The 5,137-nt window shown below is 38.3% G+C and overlaps 1 pseudogene; it reads left to right on the top strand.

Moving 5' to 3' along the window:
• The first annotated feature begins 326 nt into the window (after positions 1 to 326).
• Positions 327 to 844, top strand: LOC102844073 (annotated as a pseudogene).
• Positions 845 to 5,137: the final 4,293 nt, after the last annotated feature.

Here is a 5,137-nt window from a genome sequence, read left to right as displayed (position 1 = left end):
ATTATATAAGAGAGCTCTGGTGGCGTAGATGTGCTGTCAAAACCAAAGGTGGCTGGTTTGAATCTATCAAATGCTATGAGTTGGTTCCCACTTGGTGGCAACAAAAGAGAATGAGAATACTTTATCTGTTTGAGGGACTCTTAATAGTAATATTCTCTGCTTTCACAATGCTGATAACAAAGATGTCTGTTAGGAGAATAATGAGTAAGACTGGGACCTTTTCCGCCCGCTTCCCCTTCCCCACCAGTGCCCTCCGGCTGCACCACGATCGCTCAGAGCTCCTGTTCCTGCTCAGCTAGCGCCTCCGCGGTCTCCTTGCCGTCATCATGATCATCTACCGGAACCTCATCAGCCACGAAGAGATGTTCTCTGACATCTACAAACTCTGGGAGATCGCGGACGGACTGTGCCTGCAGGTGGAGGGGAAGATGGTCAGTAGGACAGAGGGTAACATTGATCACTCGCTCATTGGTGGGAACGCCTCTGCTAAAGGCACCGATTGTGAAGGAACCGAAAGCACAGTAATCACTGGTGTTGACATCGTCATGAACCATCACTTGCAGGAAACCAGCTTCACAAAAGAAGCCTACAAGAAGTACATTAAGGATTACATGAAATCAATCAAAGGCAAACTTGATGAACAGAAACCAGAAAGAGTAAAACCTTTTATGACAGGGGCTGCAGAACAGATCAAGCACATCCTTGCCAATTAAAAAAACCCTACCATTTATTGGTGAAAACATGAATCCAGATGGCATGGTTTCTCTGCTGGACTACCGTGAGTATGGTGTGACTCCATACATGATTTTCTTTTAAGGATGGTTTAGCAATGGAGAAATGTTAATAAATTTGGCACTTGTTTGGATTCATCACCTGTCATCTTATCTGGCTGCTACTTTTCATCACCACACCAGGACTTAGACAAATGGGACTGATACCATCTTGAGCTCTCCCTTTGGTTTTGACCTTCAGACCCCCATTTATTTGGAGTGGAAGCATTTTTTTAAAAAGGAAAAATAATGTCATAGGTTGTCTAAAAAGAAAATGCATTTAAACTTCAAAAAAAAAAAGAGGATAGCAGAAGAAGAATTGATGCTTTTGAGTTGTGATGCTGGAGAACAGTACCGGATATTATATGGACTGCCGAAAGAACAAACAGGTATGTCTTTGAAAAGTGCATCCCGACTGCTCCTTGTAGGCAGAGATGGTGAAACTTCATCTTTCATATTTTGGGCAGGTAGCTAGGCAAGGCTATTCCTTGGAAAGGGACATTATACTTGGAAAGACAGAGGGTCAGTGAAGAGGAAAACTCCCAGGGAGATGCATTGATACGGTGATTTCAGAGATAATGATGATGACACAGGACAGGGAAGGTTCACAGAGATTGTTCACAGGATCTTTATGAGTCTTACTCAACTGGATGACACTTAACAACAACTAGTGATAAGGAGGGTGAAACTCCATCATAGCTATAATACCTTTGACATACATAATACATGAAATGTTGTCATAAGCATCCGCAACATTATTTGACTGTAAAAATGATTACACAGTATAATCACTTTGTAAATAGATTGGAACCCATTAAGATTTGGATTACTAATAAGTTAAACAGTAATTCTCTAACAAGAAGTTGGTTTGAACAATCTAAAACCCAGTTTACTCAGAAAATATTTACTTAAAAAAGTTTCCACACATTAGCTAAACGTTTTGAATCTATCAATTTGTTCCTTCTTAATTGGTCTTGCACAACTCATTTTGCCATAATTTAAAAAAATCACTAAAATAGAATATTCAGTATTATGGTGAAATTCCCTATGTCTATTTGCCTGCAATCTTAAGGGAAATTGTGCAACAATGAATGTTTAAAAATGAAAAAAGAAAGCTAACTGAGGACAGGAGAAGGGGGAGGGAGGAAAATGTGCAACAATGAATAAATGAAAATCCAACTTTCCTGTAATTTTTCATTAAAATCACAATTGATTTTTTTTAAGCTTAAAAATAGTAAGCTTTTTTTTTGTTTGGAGTCATCAAGATGGCTATGGCTCATAGTGACCCTATGAACAACTGATCTTAACCTTGTCCTATCCTATCACATCCTCATCCTTCCTACCATTCTTGAGTCCACAGCTGCAGTCACTGTGTTGATCAGTCTTCCTTCATTAACCCTCCCCTGTTCTCAGCATCATGCCTTTTTCCAAGGCAATCGCTCCTCCTAACAACATGTCCAAAGTATGGGAAACAAAACTTCACTATCCTTTCCTGTAAGGAGTATCCTGGTTGCACTTTCTTCAGGACATATTCGTTTGTTCTTTTGTCAGTACTATTCTCAAACATATTCTCGAATATAGATTCTTCTATCATCTTTATTCATTGTTCCATGTTCAGATGCATAGGAAGGAATTGAGAAGACTGTGGCTTGAATCAGTTGTATCTTAGTCTTTCAACTGACATCATTGGTTCTGAGCACCTTGGAGAGAGGTCTTTGACAGCAGATTTTCCCAGTGCAATGCATCTTTTGTTTCTTGATTACTGGTAACAAAGATGTTGATTATGAATCCAAGCAAGATGAATCATTGACAACTCAATCTTTTCTCCATCTATCATGATGTTACTTAGTGGGCCAGTGGTGAAGATTTCTGTTTTCTTGGTGTTGAGCTGCAAACCATATTGAAAATGGTAGTTTTTGATCTTCTGCAGTAAATGTTTCAAGTGATCCTTACTTTTAGCAAGCAAGGTTGTGTAACCTGCATGATGCAGGTTGTTGATGAGTCTTTTCTCCATCCTGATGCCACATTCTTCATCATAAAGTCCAGCTTCTCAAATGATTTGTTTAGCATACCAATTGAGTAGGTATGGAGAAAGGATACAATCCTGTCACACATTTCCTGATTTTAAATCATTGTTCTATCCTTTATACCTTGGTCTGTTCAGATTACAGCTTCTTGGTCCAAGTAAAGGTTTTGAATGAACATAATTCGGTATTCTGGAATTCCCATCCTTAATGTTAGTCGCAGATTGTTATGAAGGACATACATAGTAAAATGCTTATGCATAGGCAATAAAACACAAACAGACATTCTTTTGGTATTCTGTGCTTTCAATCAAGATCCATCTGACATCTATACTCATGATCTAGTATATGCAGAACAAAAGTATATAATGTAATCACTGAATTCCCAAACAAATTCTTGATCAAAAGCACGGAATAAAGAGAATTATTAAAAGACTGATGTCCTGATGGGTCTGGATACCTCTAGCCTGTCTTAAGCTTATTATAAGTGATTCTGTCTTGAACATTTCTGTCATAAGATCAGCTTGTGACTTCTGTAGAATTTCTATTTTTACTCTTGACTGCTTCCAAAGGAAGATAATGTGATTTTGTCAGTGTGGATAGGTTTTAAGCATGTGACTTTAGTGGCTGGCCAATTCTTAGAAAATACTTCTCACCTCTTTTCCAAATGTTCTTTCTAGCCAGTGTTTGAATTGTGCACTTTTTCTTAAACTTGTTCTAACACTTCACCTTAGCTCTGTAAATGTCAACCAGTCACACACAGTTTAACTGTATTACTTCTGCTTGTATTTATAAATCTGTAGTCACACAAACCATTTTGCAAAGTGCTCTTTCTGCCATTACTGAAACCTTTTCCAGAAGAGAATTGTAATTTATTTCACTACACTGTCTTGCAATTTTCCCTTTTCTGTTGAACAGAGTAATTTTATTTCATCCTTTTTCTAAAAGCTCCAAATACATGGGTTTCATACATATGGTCAGGATCTTAGAGATTCTCATCCGCCATCTTACCAATACTGTAATAAACTCTTACATAGTCTTCCTCCTTTTTTTGATTCAATTCTAAATTAGATTTTATAGCATAGCAACTAGAGACTTTTAAATATATAGTAGACATTGCTATTTTTCCAGATATTATTACTCTTTCTTTCGTATTAAATTTATAGTTGTCCTATTAAGTCAATACAAATGAAAAAAACAAGGAGAAGACAGGCACAAAAACTGAGGTTCTGTTAAATTTTTTTCTAATGACACTCTCTGTGATAGCCATGGAGCTGGCTTGTGCCATCCTTAGAATCGCTGTTGTACTTGAGGCTGTCATTGCAGTTGCATTATAGAGCTTCCTCTTTTTTTGCTGACCCACTGACAAGCAAGATGTTCTTATCCAGCGACTAGCTGTTCTTTTTTTTTTTTTTGACTAGCTGTTCTTGATACATGTTCAAAGTATCAGAAGACTCACTGTCTTTGTTTCTAAAGAACATTCTGTATGACTTCTTTCAAGACGGATGTTTGTTCTTTTGGAAGCCATAAAGCACATAAATCTCAGGGAGCAAGATGTGGAGTTGTGCTCAATGTTACCTAGTTTTTGGATTGTTTGCATTATTCACCACCCAATCCCCAATTTTAACATGTTTCTGTGTAATTCTTAGAGGTTAGTCTAGTAAAATGTATGATTACACATAATAATAAAAATTTCCCTATCTTTGAAGAAACTTTTATCACATAATTTTCTTTGATAATTATCGCTGGTTTGTTTTTGCAATGTTGCTGTAGCCCCTGCTCATGGTAAGTTGTTGTTATGTGCCAACGAGTCACCTGCGACTCATAGTGATCCTATTCACATTAGCTCTGAACCATGCTCTATTCTGAGCCAATCTCATCATCTCCAACAGGCCTACTCCCATTTCCTCAGTTACTGAGTCAATGCATCTCATCCTGGGTCTTCCTCTCCTGTGCTGTCCCTCCACCTTGCCAAACATGATGTCCCTTTCTAAGGACAGGGCCCTCCTGGCCACATGCCCAAAGTATGTGAGACAGAGCTTCAAAATTCTTGCCTCTAGGGAGCAGCTCAGTTTCACTTTCTTCAGGACTAACCTTTTTGTTCTTCTGGTAGTCCATGGCATGTATGTTCAACACTCTTCTCCAGCACCACAACTCAAAGGCATCAATCCTTCTTCTGTCATCCTTAGTTATTGTCCCGCTCTCAGATGCATAGCAAGTAACTGAAGACCTTTGCCTACATCAGACACACCTTAGTCTCCAGACTGACATCTTTGCTCTTCAGTACTCTAGAGAGGTCCCTGATAGCTGACTTCCCTAATGCAGTTTATCTTTTGATTTCCT

The sequence above is a fragment of the Elephantulus edwardii genome, unplaced genomic scaffold (genome assembly GCF_000299155.1).
Source record: "Elephantulus edwardii isolate Elephantulus edwardi_28Jun2011 unplaced genomic scaffold, EleEdw1.0 scaffold00387, whole genome shotgun sequence".
Classification (NCBI taxonomy): Eukaryota; Metazoa; Chordata; class Mammalia; order Macroscelidea; family Macroscelididae; genus Elephantulus; species Elephantulus edwardii.
The sequence above is the reverse complement of the archived record's forward strand: the minus strand, read 5'-3'. Positions and strand labels throughout refer to the sequence as shown.